The 18603-nt window shown below is 37.9% G+C and overlaps 2 pseudogenes; one reads left to right on the forward strand and one right to left on the reverse strand.

Moving 5' to 3' along the window:
- The first annotated feature begins 5 nt into the window (after nt 1–5).
- Nucleotides 6–9770, forward strand: LOC113884418 (annotated as a pseudogene).
- A 4861-nt stretch (nt 9771–14631) lies between these two features.
- LOC113884420 lies at nt 14632–17968 on the reverse strand (annotated as a pseudogene).
- Nucleotides 17969–18603: the final 635 nt, after the last annotated feature.

Genomic DNA, 18603 nt, shown 5'->3' on the forward strand with positions numbered 1-18603 from the left:
GGTCAATGGGCCATTCTCAGATTTCAGTGCTGCCTGCTTTGGATTTGAAGGGATTTGCTCCAGGTAGGAATTCCAACACACTCAGTAGTCCAGATGTTTATTAAGAAAAACTGAATGTTTTGGATTAAAATGTAGGATATCATGCACATAAAAATCCAGCATCATAGGTAGTATGCTGCTGCTAAGTCGCTTCAGTCGTGTCCGACTCTGTGCGACCCCATAGATGGCAGCTTACCAGGTTCCTTCATCCATGGGATTTTCCAGGCAAGAGTACTGGAGTGGGGTGCCATTGCCTTCTCTGCATAGGTAGTACAGCAGGATAAATATTTCAAGAGTTAAAGAGATGACCATGAATATATTAAGGTTAATATATTAAGAAACAATAGGCATTTCTACTAAAATTAAGACAATTGTGACTCTTACTAAATGTTATTATTAATGTGCTAGCCAATGCAATGAAGGAAAGGGTAAAACAGTTATGTATAAAATATGCTGCTGCTGCTGCTAAGTCACTTCAGTCGTGTCCGACTCTGTGCAACCCCATAGACGGCAGCCCACCAGGCTCCCACTTCCCTGGGATTCTCCAGGCAAGAACACTGGAGTGGGTTGCCATTTCCTTCTCCAATGAATGAAAGTGAAAAGTGAAAGTGAAGTTGCTCAGTCATGTCCGACTCTTAGCAACCCCATGGAATGCAGCCCACCAGGCTCCTCCATACATGGGATTTTTCAGGCAAGAGTACTGGACTGGGGTGCCATTGCCTTCTCCAGTATAAAGTATGAAAGTGTATCTAGATCAATATGTTTAGTGAAAAGGTAATAATGGATTTTTTTTTTTATGATTGTAACAATGTCTTCTATCGTAGTGCTGCGTAAAGAAAATTATAACATAATTTCACAAAAAATGTGAAACTTCAACGAAATGTGAAAACATAGTTTTCACAATTCCACTTCATATGATAAACAAAACATTTAAACATAAAGCTTAATTTAACATTGAGCTGAGCAATATTAAATTGCTATATTCATCTTATATATTCATGTTATTTATGTTTAAGTCCAATAAATTCATCAGTTCAGTTCAGTTCAGTCACTCAGTTGTGTCGGACTCTTTGTGACCCCATGAATCACAGCATGCCAGGCCTCCCTGTGCATCACCATTTCCAGGAGTTACTCAAACTCATGTCCATCGAGTCAGTGATGCCATCCAGCCATCTCATCCTCTGTCGTCCCCTTTTCCTCCTGCCCCCCAATCCCTCCCAGCATCAGAGTCTTTTCCAATGAGTCAGCTCTTCGCATGAGGTGGCCAAAGTACTGGAGTTTCAGCTTTAGCATCATTCCTTCCAAAGAAATCCCAGGGCTGATCTCCTTTAGAATGCATTGGTTGGATCCCCTTGCAGTCCAAGGGACTCACAAGAGTCTTCTCCAATACCACAGTTTGAAAGCATCAATTCTTTGGCGCTCAGCTTTCTTTATAGTCAAACTCTCGCATCCATACATGACCACTGGAAAAACCATAGTCTTGACTTGATGGACTTTTGTTGGCAAAGTAATGTCTCTGCTTTTCAATATGCTATCTAGGTTGGTCATAACTTTTCTTCCAAGGAGTAAGTGTCTTTTAATTTCATGGCTGCAATCACCATCTGCAGTGATTTTGGAGCTCCCCCAAATAAAGTCTGACACAGTTTCCACTGTTTCTCCATCTATTTCCCATGTAGTGATGCGACCAGATGCCATGATCTTCGTTTTCTGAATGTTGAGCTTTAAGCCAACTTTTTCACTCTCCTCTTTCACTTTCATCAAGAGGCTTTTTAGTTCCTCTTCACTTTCTGCCGTAGGGGTGGTATCATCTGCATATCTGAGGTTATTGATATTTCTCCCAGCAATCTTGATGCCAGCTTTTGCTTCCTCCAGCCCAGCATTTCTCATGATGTACTCTGCATATAAGTTAATTAAACAGGGTGACAATATACAGCTTTGACGTACTCCTTTTCCTATTTGGAACCAGTCTGTTGTTCCATGTCCAGTTCTAACTGTTGCTTCCTGACCTGCATACACATTTCTCAAGAGACAGATCAGGTGGTCTGGTATTCCCATCTCTTTGAGAATTTTCCACAGTTTATTGTGATCCACACAGTCAAAGGCTTTGGCATAGTCAATAAAGCAAAATTAGATGTTTTTCTGGAACTCTCTTGCTTTTTCCATGATCCAGCAGATGTTGGCAATTTGATCTCTGGTTCCTCTGCTTTTTCTTGTGGGGAGCTGCCCTTGAGAACGGGGTCCTTTGTCTGAAGGACACAGCTCTGGGAACTGCCTCAGTCCTTGAGGGTTTGCTTGCAAACATAGCTCTCTGTCCCGCCACCCCAGAGATTAGGCGCTTATTTACTGCAGACACCTGGAGTTCTGTGCAAACTTCTCATGCACAGAGAAATGTTATCTGGTGTAAGAAATAATAACAGGGTGCCATTCCATGCTCTCAAGATTTCTTGTGACTGTTTGTAAGATGTATAGGTCAACCAAGAAAAAATGTCAACCGTCTTGTCTTTCTCACGCTCTCCTGTATAAATATAAGATGCTGAATAAAGTCGGTGTCAGACCGCTCCCCTTTGTGGAGACGTGTCTGAACCTCTCGACCCCATCTTTGTTGTAGTCTCTTGCTGTAGTTTCCTTTCTCAGCCCCTCCGTGCATGTTCTTGGGATGTGATTGACTTTGCCGGCTGGCACCAGCAGGTGGCGCCTGAACAGGGACCCAGGAATCGGAGCATGATGACAGCTGCTGCCCGCCAAGACTGAGGTAAGTGACAAAAAATTCCTAATTAATTAAAGTAAAGGACAGGGAGTGTTATTGTCGAGAGTAATAAATCATGGGACAAGACAATAGCCGCCAGTTATTTGTACATATGTTGAAAACTATGTTAAAAGGTAGGGGAATTCATGTAAATAAGTTATAGCTAGAGAAGTTTTTACTTTTTATAAAGGAAGTTTCTCCTTGGTTTCCAGAGAAAAAAACAGTTAGTCTGGAAACTTTGAAAAAAGTAGGAAAACAATTACAGACGTATTATTCCTTACATGGTCCCAATCGTGTCCCTGTGGATGCTTTCTCTTTGTGGACTCTCAAAAGAGACTGTCTGGGGGGAGGAGCTAAGATGGCGGAGGAGTAAGATGGGGAGAACACTTTCTCCCCCACAAATTCATCAAAAGAACATTTAAACGCTGAGTAAATTCCACAAAACAACTTCTGAATGCTGGCAGAGGACATCAGGCACCAAGAAAAGCAACCCAAGTCTTCGAAAGGAGAGAGAAGAAATACAGCTCCACCCAACAGAACACCGACACAAGCTTCCCTAACCAAGAAACCTTGACAAGCCACCTCTACAAACCCACACAGAACGAGGAAATGCCACAATAAAGAGAACCCCACAAACTGCCAGAATACAGAAAGGACACCCCAAACTCAGCAATTTAAACAAGATGAAGAGACAGAGGAATACCCAGCAGATAAAGGAACAGGATAAATGCCCACCAAACCAAACAAAAGAGAAAGAGATAGGGAATCTACTTGATAAAGAATTCTGAATAATGATAGTGAAATTGATCCGAAATCTTGAAATCAAAATGGAATCACAGATAAATAGCCTGGAGACAAAGATTGAGAAGATGCAAGAAAGGTTTAACAAGGACCTAGAAGAAATAAAAGAGAGTCAATATATAATGAATAATGCAATAAATGAAATTAAAAACACTCTGGAGGCAACAAATAGTAGAATAAAAGAGGCAGAAGATACGATTAGTGAATTAGAAAATAGAATGGTAGAAATAAATGAACCAGAGAGGATAAAAGAAAAACGAATTAAAAGAAATGAGGACAATCTCAGAGACCTCCAGGACAATATTAAACGCTACAACATTCGAATCATAGGGATCCCAGAAGGAGAAGACAAAAAGAAAGACCATGAGAAAATACTTGAGGAGATAATAGTTGAAAACTTCCCTAAAATGGGGAAAGAAATAATCACCCAAGTCCAAGAAACCCAGAGAGTCCCAAACAGAATAAACCCAAGGTGAAACACCCCAAGATACATATTAATCAAATTAACAAAGATCAAACACAAAGAACAAATATTAAAAGCAGCAAGGGAAAAACAACAAATAACACACAAGGGAATTCCCATAAGGATAACAGCTGATCTTTCAACAGAAACTCTTCAAGCCAGGAGGGAATGGCAAGACATACTTAAAGTGATGAAAGAAAATAACCTACAGCCCAGATTATTGTACCCAGCAAGGATCTCATTCAAATATGAAGGAGAAATCAAAAGCTTTTCAGACAAACAAAAGCTGAGAGAATTCAGCACCATCAAACCAGCTCTCCAACAAATACTAAAGGATATTCTCTAGACAGGAAACACAAAAACCGTGTATAAACTCGAACCCAAAACAATAAAGTAAATGGCAACAGGATCATACTTATCAGTAATTACCTTAAATGTAAATGGGTTGAATGCTCCAACCAAAAGACAAAGACTGGCTGAATGGATACAAAAACAAGACCCCTACATATGTTGTCTACAAGAGACCCACCTCAAAACAGGGGACACATACGGACTGAAAGTGAAGGGCTGGAAAAATATTTTCCATGCAAATAGGGACCAAAAGAAAGCAGGAGTAGCAATACTCATATCAGATAAAATAGACTTCAAAACAAAGGCTGTGAAAAGAGACAAAGAAGGTCACTACATAATGATCAAAGGATCAATCCAAGAAGAAGATATAACAATTATAAATATATATGCACCCAACATGGGAGTGCCACAATATGTAAGACAAATGCTAACAAGTATGAAAGGAGAATTAACAATAACACAATAATAGTGGGAGACTTTAATACCCCACTCACACCTATGGATAGATCAACTAAACAGAAAAGTAACAAGGAAACACAAACTTTAAACCATACAATAGACCAGTTAGACCTAATTGATATCTATAGGACATTTCATCCCAAAACAATGAATTTCACATTTTTCTCAAGTGCACATGGAACCTTCTCCAGGATAGATCACATCCTGGGCCATAAATCTAGCTTTGGTAATTTCAAAAAAATAGAAATCATTCCAAGCATCTTTTCTGACCACAATGCAGTAAGATTAGATCTCAATTACAGGAGAAAAACTATCAAAAATTCCAACATATGGAGGCTGAACAACACGCTGCTGAATAACCAACAAATCACAGAAGAAATCAAAAAAGAAAACAAAATTTGCATAGAAACTAATGAAAATGAAAACACAACAACCCAAAACCTATGGGACACTTTAAAAGCAGTCCTAAGGGGAAAGTCCATAGCAATACAGGCATACCTCAAGAAACAAGAAAAAAGTCAAATAAATAACCTAACCCTACACCTGAAGCAACTAGCAAAGGAAGAAATGAAGAACCCCAGGGTTAGTAGAAGGAAAGAAATCTTAAAAATTAGGGCAGAAAGAAATGCAAAAGAAACAAAAGAGACCATAGCAAAAATCAACAAAGCCAAAAGCTTGTTCTTTGAAAGGATAAATAAAATTGACAAACCATTAGCCAGACTCATCAAGAAACAAAGGGAGAAAAATCAAATCAATAAAATTAGAAATGAAAATGGAGAGATCACAACAGACAACACAGAAATACAAAGGATCATAAGAGACTACTATCAACAAGTATATGCCAATAAAATGGACAACGTGGAAGAAATGGGCAAATTCTTAGAAAAGTACAACTTTCCAAAACTGGACCAGGAAGAAATAGAAAATCTTACCAGACCCATCACAAGCACGGAAATTGAAACTGTAATCAAAAATCTTTTAGCAAACAAAAGCCCAGGTCCAGACGGCTTCACAGCTGAATTCTATCAAAAATTTAGAGAAGAGCTAACACCTATCCTGCTCAAACTCTTCCAGAAAATTGCAGAGGAAGGTAAACTTCCAAACTCATTCTATGAGGCCACCATCACCCTAATACCAAAACCTGACAAAGATCCCACAAAAAAAGAAAATTACAGGCCAATATCACTGATGAACATAGATGCAAAAATCCTTAACAAAATTCTAGCAATCAGAATCCAACAACACATTAAAAAGATCATACACCATGTCCAAGTGGGCTTTATCCCAGGGATGCAAGGATTCTTCAATACCCGCAAGTCAATCAATGTAATACACCACATTAACAAATTGAAAAATAAAAACCATATGATTATCTCAATAGATGCAGAGAAAGCCTTTGACAAAATTCAACATCCATTTATGATAAAAACTCTCCAGAAAGCAGGAATAGAAGGAACATACCTCAACATAATAAAAGCTACATATGACAACCCCACAGCAAACATTATCCTCAATGGTGAAAAATTGAAAGCATTTCCTCTAAAATCAGGAACAAGACAAGTGTGCCCACTTTCACCATTACTATTCAACATAGTTTTGGAAGTTTTGGCCACAGCAATTAGAGCAGAAAAAGAAATAAAAGGAATCCAAATTGGAAAAGAAGAAGTAAAACTCTCACTATTTGCAGATGACATGATCCTCTACATAGAAAACCCTAAAGACTCAACCAGAAAATTATTAGAACTAATCAATGATTATAGAAAAGTTGCAGGATATAAAATCAACACACAGAAATCCCTTGCATTCCTATACACTAATAATGAGAAAACAGAAAGAGAAATTAAGGAAACAATTCCATTCACCATTGCAATGGAAAGAATAAAATACTTAGGAATATATCTACCTAAAGAAACTAAAGACCTATATATAGAAAACTATAAAACACTGGTGAAAGAAATCAAAGAGGACACTAATAGATGGAGAAATATACCATGTTCATGGATTGGAAGAATCAATATAGTGAAAATGAGTATACTACCCAAAGCAATCTATAGATTCAATGCAATCCCTATTAAACTACCAATGGTATTTTTCACAGACCTAGAATAAATAATTTCACAATTTGTATGGAAATACAAAAAACCTCGAATAGCCAAAGCCATCTTGAGAAAGAAGAGTGGAACTGGAGGAACCAACCTGCCTGACTTCAGGCTCTACTACAAAGCCACAGTCATCAAGACAGTATGGTACTAGCACAAAGACAGAAATATTGATCAGTGGAACAAAATAGAAAGCCCTGAGATAAATCCACACACATATGGACACCTTATCTTTGACAAAGGAGGCAAGAATATATAATGGATTAAAAACAATCTCTTTAACAAGTGGTGCTGGGAAATCTGGTCAACCACTTGTAAAAGAATGAAACTAGAACACTTTCTAACACCATACACAAAAATAAACTCGAAATGGATTAAAGATCTCAATGTAAGACCAGAAACTATAAAACTCCTAGAGGAGAATATAGGCAAAACATTCTCCGACATACATCACAGCAGGATCCTCTATGACCCACCTCCCAGAATACTGGGAATAAAAGCAAAAATAAACAAATGGGACCTAGTTAAACTTAAAAGCTTCTGCACAACAAAGGAAACTATTAGCAAGGTGAAAAGGCAGCCTTCAGAATGGGAGAAAATAATAGCAAATGAAGCAACTGACAAACAACTAATCTCAAAAATATACAAGCAACTCCTACAGCTCAATTCCAGAAAATTAAATGACCCAATCAAAAAATGGGCCAAAGAACTAAATAGACATTTCTCCAAAGAAGACATACAGATGGCTAGCAAACACATGAAAAGATGCTCAACATCACTCATTATCAGAGAAATGCAAATCAAAACCACTATGAGGTACCATTTCACGCCAGTCAGAATGGCTGCGATCCAAAAGTCTACAAGCAATAAATGCTGGAGAGGGTGTGGAGAAAAGGGAACCCTCTTACACTGTTGGTGGGAATGCAAACTAGTACAGCCACTATGGAGAACAGTGTGGAGATTCCTTAAAAAACTGGAAATAGAACTGCCTTATGATCCAGCAATCCCACTGCTGGGCATACACATTGAGGAAACCAGAAGGGAAAGAGACACGTGTACCCCAATGTTCATCACAGCACTGTTTATAATAGCCAGGACATGGAAGCAACCTAGATGCCCATCAGCAGATGAATGGATAAGAAAGCTGTGGTACATATACACAATGGATTATTACTCAGCCATTAAAAAGAATACATTTGAATCAGTTCTAATGAGGTGGATGAAACTGGAACCTATTATACAGAGTGAAGTAAGCCAGAAAGAAAAACACCAATACAGTATACTAATGCATATATATGGGATTTAGAAAGATGGTAACAATAACCCTGTGTACGAGACAGCAAAAGAGACACTGATGTATAGATCAGTCTTATGGACTCTGTGGGAGAGGGAGAGGGTGGGGAGATTTGGGAGAATGGCAGTGAAACATGTATAATATCATGTATGAAAGGAGTCACCAGTCCAGGTTTGATGCACGATACTGGATGCTTGGGGCTGGTGCACTGGGACGACCCAGAGGGAGGTTATGGGGAGGGAGGAGGGAGGAGGGTTCAGGATGGGGAGCATGGGTATACCTGTGATGGATTCATTTCGATGTTTGGCAAAACTAATACAATATTGTAAAGTTTACAAATAAAATAAAATTAAAAAAAAAAAAAAAAAGAGAGAGAGAGACTGTCTGGATCCTGAACATGAGGGACATAAAATTCAAACGGCTCTCAGGGATTCCACAAAACCCGAAGTTGCAGAGCCTTCCGCCCCTCCACCTGAGGTGCTTTATGCTGTGCCTGAGGGAACAGCTTGTAAGGCTGGAGGGAGTGATGATGTGTTAAGCTCTGATGAACAGAAAGAGTTAAATGAACAAGCAACTCAGTACCATAGAGAGGGTATGCCTTGGGAGATGATGGTTAACATACAATCCCCCTCGGAAAAGGGGGAATTAAAACATTCAGGGCTTTCCGAAAAACAGCTGGAAAATTTAATTCAAAAGATTGTTATACCAGTAAAAAAGGATGCACAGGGAGACTCCCACTCCAGCCAGCCTGTGCCTCCAGCATATCCTCCCTCGGTTCTTGCTGGGCTCAATCCACCTCCACCTTTCGTAGAACCGTGAGAGCTTATATCTATCCCTGCTTTTTTGCCCAGTGAAAACATAAAAATTAGAAGTGAGATATTATTATCTCCTCTTCAACAAGCGATTAAGCGAGCTAATGAAGAAGGAGAACATATTCCCGGGTTTTCAGGAATCTATCCAGTATTTGAAAATGCTGAACAATAGAGGTATTATAAACTGCTACCCTTTAAACAACTAAAAGAATTAAAAATGGCTTGTGCACAATACGGCCCGACTGCGCTGTTTACTCAGACTATTATAGAGGCTTTAAGAAATCAAAATCTGCCACCTAATGATTAAAAACAGGTTGCTCGGGCTTGTTTATCTGGAAGAGATTATTTATTATGGAAATCTGAGTTTGCTGAACAGTGTGGGATCACAGCCGATATCAATTGACAACAGGGGCTAAACACCACTTATGAAATGATGGTGGAAGAGGGAGATTATCGAGACATTAATAATCAACTTAATTATTTGCCTGGAGCCTATCCTCAGATTAGTGCTGCGGCTCTACGAACATGGAAAAAGCTTCCAAATTCTGATAAAAAGACCAAAGATTTATCTAAAATTCGCCAGGGGCCAGATAAACCATATCAGGATTTTGTTGCCCGCCTGCTTGAGACAATTAGTAAAATGATAGGCGATGAGCAGGCGGGAATGGTGTTGGCTAAATTGGGTTATTGCCTTAGCTGGTTTTAGTGGACGGCTTGGTAATCATTATCCCTCAGATAAAATTTTGCAATTTGCTCACTATCACCAATTTCTCTTCCCCAAAGTCCGTTGTTTCTCAGCCCCTTGCTGATGCCCTAACTGTATTTACTGATGGCTCTTCTAATGGAATAGCTAGTTTGATTATATAGGACAATACTGCCACCTGGCATACTAATTATAAGTCTGCTCAAAAAGTAAAACTATTTGCCGTTTTTCAGGCTCTATTACAAATTTCTGCTCCGTTTAATTTATATTCTGACAGTCTATATATCATAAGAGCCTTAAACACTATTGAGACTGTTCCATTTATTGGTACCCTAAATTCTACTATCCAAACTCGTTTTCGTGATATACATTTAATTTGCTCCAAAGTTAATAAATGCTATTTTGGTCATATTCGTGCTCACTCTGGACTTCCTGGACCTTTAACACAAGACAATGCTTTGGCTGACAAAGCTACACGTATGATATTTCCTTCATTGGAACAAATGGCAAAAACTTCCCACAGCTTACACCATCAAAACAGTAATAGCTTAAGACTTCAGTTTGATATTACCCAAGAAGCTGCCAGACAGATTGTTAAACAATGTCAAACATGTCCTCAATTTTTTAACGTCCCCCATTATAGAGTTAATCCTCAAAAATTGTTGCCAAACGATATATGGCAAATAGATGTTACCCATATTCCTAAATGTGGTAAACAAAAATTTGTTCATGTTACTATTGACACCTTCTCCAGTTTTTTACATGCCTCTCTACAATCCAGAAAAGCTAACAAACATTGTATAGCTCATTACATTAAATGTTTTGCTGTTATGGAAACCCCTAAGACCATAAAAACAGACAATGGTCCAGGATACATTGAAAAAAAATTTCAACTATTTTGTACACAATTGTCTATCTCACATAAAACAGGTATCCCTTATAATCCTCAAGGTCAAGGAATTATTAAATGGGCACATCAAACTCTCAAACATCAATTACAAAAACTAAAGAAGGGGGAATTGAATCCCAATACCCCCTCCAACTCTCTAAACCATGCTTTACTTGTTCTAATTTTTTTACAATTGAATATAAGTGGCCATTCAACAGCACAGCGATTTTGGAACTTTGATGCACAAACAATAAGACCTAAAGTCTTTTAGAAAGATCCACTTGTGGGAAAAATGGTATGGACCAGGTCCTGTACTAATCTGGGGACAAGGGCATGTTTGTGTTTTCCCACAGGATGCTGAAGCACCGCACTGGCTGCCAGAAAGGTTGGTACGCACGGCGGAGATGATCTCTAGTAAACCAGATGAGGAGATTGACGATTCAAGAACATGATGAATTACCATCTCAGCAACAACTTCAGACATTGATGCGAGAGGCACAAAATCATGTTGCTGTACAGGGTGATTCGATATCGCCTTTAAGCTTCCTGATAACCTTATTAATTATCTTAAATCAGATTAATACTGCAAATTCTGAAAAATATTCAAATGCTTACTGGGCTTATTTTCCTGACCCTCCCCTTCTCCAACCGGTGGACTGGGAGGGTCAGTCCATAACTGTTTTATTTCTTGCACCTTGTTTAATTAAAAAACTGATTGATAATCTATGGATGATAAAGGCTTCCATCTATTAAAATGCTCTGTGGTTAAAAGAACATAAGTGTGTGCCTATATAAAAAGAAAGGGGGAGATGCGGGGAGCTGCCCGTGAGAACGGGGTCCTTTGTCTGAAGGACACAGCTCTGGGAGCTGCCTCAGTCCTTGAGGGTTTGCTTGCAAACATAGCTGTCTGTCCCGCCACCCCAGAGATTAGGCGCTTATTTACTGCAGACACCTGGAGTTCTGTGCAAACTTCTCATGCACAGAGAAATGTTATCTGGTGTAAGAAATAATAACAGGGTGCCATTCCCATGCTCTCAAGATTTCTTGTGACTGTTTGTAAGATGTATAGGTCAACCAAGAAAAAATGTCAACCGTCTTGTCTTTCTCACGCTCTCCTGTATAAATATAAGATGCTGAATAAAGTCGGTGTCAGACCGCTCCCCTTTGTGGAGACGTGTCTGAACCTCTCGACCCCATCTTTGTTGTAGTCTCTTGCTGTAGTTTCCTTTCTCAGCCCCGCCATGCATGTTCTCGGGACCTGATCGACTTTGCTGGCTGGCACCGGCATTTTCTAAAACCAGCTTGAACATCTGGAAGTTCACGGTTCATGTATTGGTGAAGTCTGGCTTGGAGAATTTTGAGCATTACTTGACTAGCGTGTGAGATGAGTGCAATTGTTCATAGTATCACATTATTTTTGGTACTATGACATTTAGAAAAGAACTTTATCTATAGTTGATCTCATCACAATAGATTTAGTATTTGTTATTAGTTTCACTTTCACACTGTTGAAGAGATGGCGGCATACTTAAGTTTCTGAGATGTTTTGACTCCTAAAAGGTCAGACCTAGCATTCAGATTCGGGCTTTTAGACACCAGGGAATCTATGATCTTTAATTGAAGAGGTGTGTCATGGTAAAAACTGCATCTTGCCAAGACAGGACGGTGTGAATTCAAAGACATTAATGACAGGTTTTGAGGATATGTAACACTGAAATGTTCAAATAGTAGGTAAATATGTTCAAAGAAAAGACAAATAAAAACTTTAGAGAACGGTGGATTAAGTCAACCCTGTATCTCTGTGATTCACCAAAATATATACTGTATTTCCTTTCCATGGTTATGTTTAAATGGCATACACACACACACACACACGCACACACATAGACTTCTTCACAGGTGGCCCTACTGATAAAGAATATGCCTGCTAATTCAGGAGATGGAGGAAATACAGATTCGATTACTTGGTCAGGAAGATCCACTGGAATAGGAAATGACAACCCACTCTAGTACTCTTGCCAGGACAGTTCCATGCACAGAGCAGCCTGGTTGGCTACTTTCTATTGGGTCACAAAGAGTTAGACAGAACTGAGTGCCTGAGTGTGTGCACACACACACACACACACACACACAAACACATTAATATATATTAAAATTTTATGCAAATTACAATCTCAAAACCATTTTCTGTGAAATTGAAACTGCAAAATTATCATTACGCTTATCTGAAATTATATATCCATATCTGTATATCTATATCTGTCTAGCTATCTATATCATAGTTATCTGTTGTATATGTTAATCTTCATTTATAAATTGACCTCTCAAGGTTAGTGTAGTTGAGACTAGAACTCAACTCTTTAGCAAGAGAGATCATATGCAAATGCTTATGATTTTATTATTACTCTTTTGTGTGTTCAATATTTTAGAAGACTTCACATTTTGTAATACTGTCCTTATTTAATTGACAAATAAGCTACAGGAAGACCACACACAGTTCAAGTCCATCCTTTGATTACAAGGCATGTGTTCTTTTCCAAGCTAGGCTGTATTGCCTAGTGTGTCATCATATTATAAGCTATACCTTATCCAGTGGTGACCAACTAACCTGAGATCTGCCCAGTATAGCTGCATAGGATCCTTGCTACTGGAAAATGATCTATGATGCTTCAATTATTTTATGTATATTAATTTAGAATATATGATACACCTGGGATTCTATTCTTGAGTTATACCTTTTTTAGATACTTTGAAAAAATATAACAAGGTCTCATAGGCTTTAAAAAATGGAGTTCACTTAAAAATTAGTCTTCAGAGATCAGACCAGATGCCAGGCCACGTTAAATCAGTGACTCAGGTAAACTTAGGATTTGGTATTATTCTCCTCAATAAAGACAATTTGAAAAAACAATAAAGACAATTTGTTAAATGTATAAATATGGAGTAGTTTTATTAATTCATTCATTAATTTAAAATTATTTTTATTGAAGTATACTTGATTTATGGAACAGTTTTATAAAGCTTCCCTTGTGGCTCAGCTGGTAAAGAATCTGCCCACAATGCAGGAGACCTAGGTTCAATCCCTGGGTTGGGAACATCCCCTGGAGAAGGGAAGGCTATCCACTCCAGAATTCTGGCCTGGAGAATTCCATGGACTGTATAGTCCATGGGGCCTCAAAGAGTTGGACACGACTGAGTGACCCTCACTTTCACTTTTCACTAATCAATGGAAAGTTTAAAGATAAAACTAATCTTTGTGAGAGTATTAAATAACTATGAGAAATCCCTCTACATTATGTTTTGAGGCTTCCCTGTAGCTCAGATAGTAAAGTGTCTGCTTGTAGTGTGGGAGACCTGGGTTCAATCCCTGGGTTGGGAAGATCCCCTGGAGAAGGAAATGACTACTCACTCCAGTACTCTTATCTGAAAAATTCCATGGACTGAGGAGCCTGATATGCTATAGTCCTTGAGGTCACAAAGAGTTGGACATGAGTGAGCGACTTCACTTTCACTTCACTTGATAATGTTATATTTTTCTGAGATACTAGCAAATCAGGGAAAGAAGTGCAATGTGCATCTTTGCTGTTCATATGGGATATGGTTAATGGAACTGGAGAATCCTGACCCAGGGATTTTGAAGTGGTGGAAAGGTGAAACCTTTGTCCTATATCTAGTTACATATCCAGATAATTGTTTGTTATGCAATTATTCATTTGAGAAATTTAAAAAAAGTGGTATAAATTCTTATGGAACAAAGAATTATTTTTTAATATAATTTCATTTGAAAATGAGAGAATTGGCAAAAATTCTAATGGACACTTTTATATCTGAAATCTCATTCTAATTGAAAATCTTTAGAAAATTTTATTACACAATGAACAGACATGTAGAAATCCAGTATTAAGAATAGGCATTTTGGTAGCTTAAGAGAAAAAAATCAGACTGTGAGGAAAATTCCATTTTTATTCATTCAAGTTACTTTCTTAATTTCATGAACATAAAAGCCTGGTTTCTATTCATGATAACTTTTTTCAGGGCATCTTTCACCTACTTATTCCTAAGGCTGTAGATTAAAGGGTTCAACATGGGAAAGATCACTGTATACAAGACAGAGGCCAAATTATCTGTGTCAATGGAATGATTAGAACTTGATTGTAAGTATATAAAGATGAGGGTCCCATAGAATATGGTGACTGCCAGCATGTGGGAACCACAGGTGGAAAAAGCCTTGCATCTGCCTTCAGTGGAGTGCATCTTCAGGATGGCAGAAATAATGTACATGTAGGAGACAAAGACAACCAGAAGGGAAAAAATGAACATGAGGCCAGCACAGGCAAAAATCCATAGCTACTTGGAGTGAGTGTCTGAGCAAGTGAGCCTGAGAAGAGGCATGTCATCACAATAGAAAGAAATGATTGATGATATTGGAATGGCAGTAGGAGAGGCAAAAGGTGAGGATGGTATGAAATAGAGCAACCAGGAATCTGTAGTTATAGGGGCCAGCTACAAGCTGAATGCAGATGCCTGGGGACATTACAACCATATAAAGGAGAGGGTTACAAATGGCCACATACCAGTCGTAGGCCATGGAAGCCAGTAGCAAACACTTGGCAGTCATGAAGGCCAGTCATGGGCCATGTGAAGCCCAGCTGGCACCACATCCATTGAAAGAGATAACATTTTGTTTGTACAAAAAATTCCCCAGCATTTTGGGTGTAATGACAGAAGAATAACAGAAATCAACAAAAGCCAAGTTATTAAGAAAGAAGTACATTGGTGTGTTGAGCCTTGAATCTGTTCTGATGACTAAGATCAGACCTAGGTTGCCTGCTATTGTGAAGAAGTAGATGGATAAGAACAGGACAAAGAGGGGCATCTTCAACTCCTGAGGATCTGTGAGGCCCACAGGAACAAATTCTGTTACCTGGATGCAATTTATCTGGATTATGTGTCTTTAGTATGTCTGGATGAAGAGACGATAATGAAATCCAACTTAATTAAATTCAAGTCTTATTATCCTTTAAAGCAATTGGTATTATCAACATGGAAATGATAACAGTAAAAGTGCTACCATCTTTGAGTCTGGCAATGGGATAAAGAGTAAATTGAGATATTTTATAGTCCAGGCATATTTCTCTCCCCCAAATCAAATGCATTTTATGAAATTAACAGCTGTAGATAGGATTCAGCCCACATTGAATCTGTGCTCAAAGCTAATATGTTATTTGGAGAAGGCAATGGCAACCCACTCTAGTACTCTTGCCTGAAAAATCCCATGGAAGGAGGAGCCTGGTAGGCTTCACTCCATGGAGTCGCGAAGAGTCAGACACGACTGAGCGACTTCACTTTCACGCATTGGAGGAGGAAATGGCAACCCACTCCAGTGTTCTTGCCTGGTGGGCTGCTGTCTATGGGATCTCACAGAGTCGAACACGACTGAAATGACTTAGCAGCAGCATTATGTTATTTAAAATTTAACGTTATTTTTTCAAAACATTAAAGCCATTGCTTTTATTAAAAATATTCTAACATTAATAATATAAAAGAAAATGAACCCCCTGCAGTGACATCATTCTGACAGACTTGCATATATAATACAAACTCCACATTCTGCAGTGCTGACAGAGCAATGAACAGTATGCTCTAACCATCTATTCTATAATCACTACTTATTGCAGAGAGGCCACCGTGGATTGCTCCATAATCTTTACAAATCTGTTAATGATGCAAATGCTGAAAATGGGCAACTTTATGAGACTATAACCCACATCATGGGTTGTTATTTTTTTTAATATAATATAATATAATATATATATATATTTTTTTGGCTGCTCTGGACTTCCTCAGTGCACTCAGGCATTCTCAGCTTTCAGTGACCAGGGCTACTCCTCTGTGTGGCACCCAGGCTTCTCATTTTGCTGGCTTTCCTTGTTGCAGAGCACAGGCTCAGTAGTTGTGTCACATGGGCTTAGTTGTCCCACAGCATGTGGGCTCTTCCTGGACCAGGTATCAAACAGGTCCAGGAATGTCCCCTGTATTGGCAGGTGAATTCTTAACCACTTAAATATGAGAGAAGTCCTACTTTGCTTCTTATATGCCCATTTTATATGCAGGGAAGAGACACTGAGAGACAAAGCAACTGAAGTATGCTCAGACAGCCTGTCTGTAGCACAGGGGGTTTCAAACTTGTGTTTTTTTGATGCAGGAGCTCACCCACTATTACATAACTAACAAGGACCTACCTTATAATGCAGGGTAGTCTACGCAATACTCCAAAATGGCCTATATAGAAAAGAATCTACAAAAGATTGAATATATGTATATGTATAACAGCGGAAATTACAATATTGTAAATCAATAAAAATTATACTCCAATAAAAATTAAAGAGTAAATGCAAAATTTCTATTTGATTTCACTTATTCTATCTATAAGAAAAAAAGTACAATGGAGTCTCAGTAATGAACAGTTGATTTTCTAATAAGAGACAACTGTTGAAAAGTGCCATTTCATTGAGATTTATGCCAAGCACAGCACAGCAGGAAGAACCCTGAATGAAACTGGGAGATCTTTATCTGAATGCTCTGTCACCCTCAAAATACATTAATTTTAGCACATCAAAAATTCAATTTGTTACTCATTTTCCTAATTTAAAGTGGTGCCTATTTTATCAAAATCAAAAATATTTTTTAAGTGTGCATGTGTGGGTGTTTCTACAACTTTCTATGGGAAGAGGATAATTTTTGATGGTATTGATCATTACATGAAGTGAGTCAGCAGAGTGTTTAAAAGCCTAGTTAGTGGTCCCACAAATAGATAAATTCCACTTTGAAATAGTTAAGCAAGTATTTGATTGGAAGTTTTGTTTACTATTTCCAAGACATCAGCTAAGACTTCACTGTTTAGCAGTTAGAAAGTGCTTCAGTATGCCATTGTATTTTATCTTAAAGGTAGAGCATGCATATATTTGACAATATATTTGAAATTATATTATATATTATCTTTTATGATCTATCCCATGATAGTTTATATCCATATTCCACTCACATCTCTTATGTTGCAGTCAACACACAGAATAATTATTTTTCAACCCTCAATTACAGTATGACTTTCCATTTTCCCCTACTTCTTATGTGTTTTATCCTATGCTTATCTCTACCAGGTGAATGATAATTAAACAGTTGGAAGAAAAGCTTCTATTTATTCTTCAAAGCCTATCAAAACTCAACCTTTCCTAAAAGAGACTTCTTTAAATTCCAGTTCCTCTGTTACTTACCCGTTTTCATTTTTGTGTTCTGGAAACGTTTTATACATCATTTATTTACATATCATTTATGATTTCCATCTGTTTCCATATTTCTTCTTTTGATAGATTGTCAACTCCAGGGGTGGGAGCCATGAATTTTTAATTCATTTCTTAATATAGCCCCTTCTACATTCTTGGTGATAATGAATTAAATATTAATTTTTGTCATACTATTTCAATTTATGCCCCAATTCATAATTCATACTTTTATTTGTATCAAATATATTAAGGGTCACAATGATGATTTAATTTTAATGTGCTCATCTCTCATTCTGGGTAAAATGACTAGATTTGCTAAAATGGAAAAGAGACTTTTGACATAGTTTATAATCTAATCAGTTAAGTGCCTAACTTGTCTAAATGTTTGAATAGATTCTATCTCAGAGATTTCAAGTTTTTTTCACTCCTACCTACTAAAAATGCATTTTATATAATACCACATGTCTACATAACTGAAATAAGATTAGAGGGAATATTATTTTCCCTTGTTTTGAAAATGTCATCCAAAATATTTTATTCTAAAATATATTCTATTCCAATTCATTTTAAAACTGTTCATCTGTATCCCAATTTTTAAATATACTCTTTTAAACTATACCTGGGCAGATTGTGTTCCTATTTCTTCTCCAAATAAGTCTAGGCA

The sequence above is a fragment of the Bos indicus x Bos taurus genome, chromosome 26 (assembly GCF_003369695.1).
Source record: "Bos indicus x Bos taurus breed Angus x Brahman F1 hybrid chromosome 26, Bos_hybrid_MaternalHap_v2.0, whole genome shotgun sequence".
Classification (NCBI taxonomy): domain Eukaryota; kingdom Metazoa; phylum Chordata; class Mammalia; order Artiodactyla; family Bovidae; genus Bos; species Bos indicus x Bos taurus.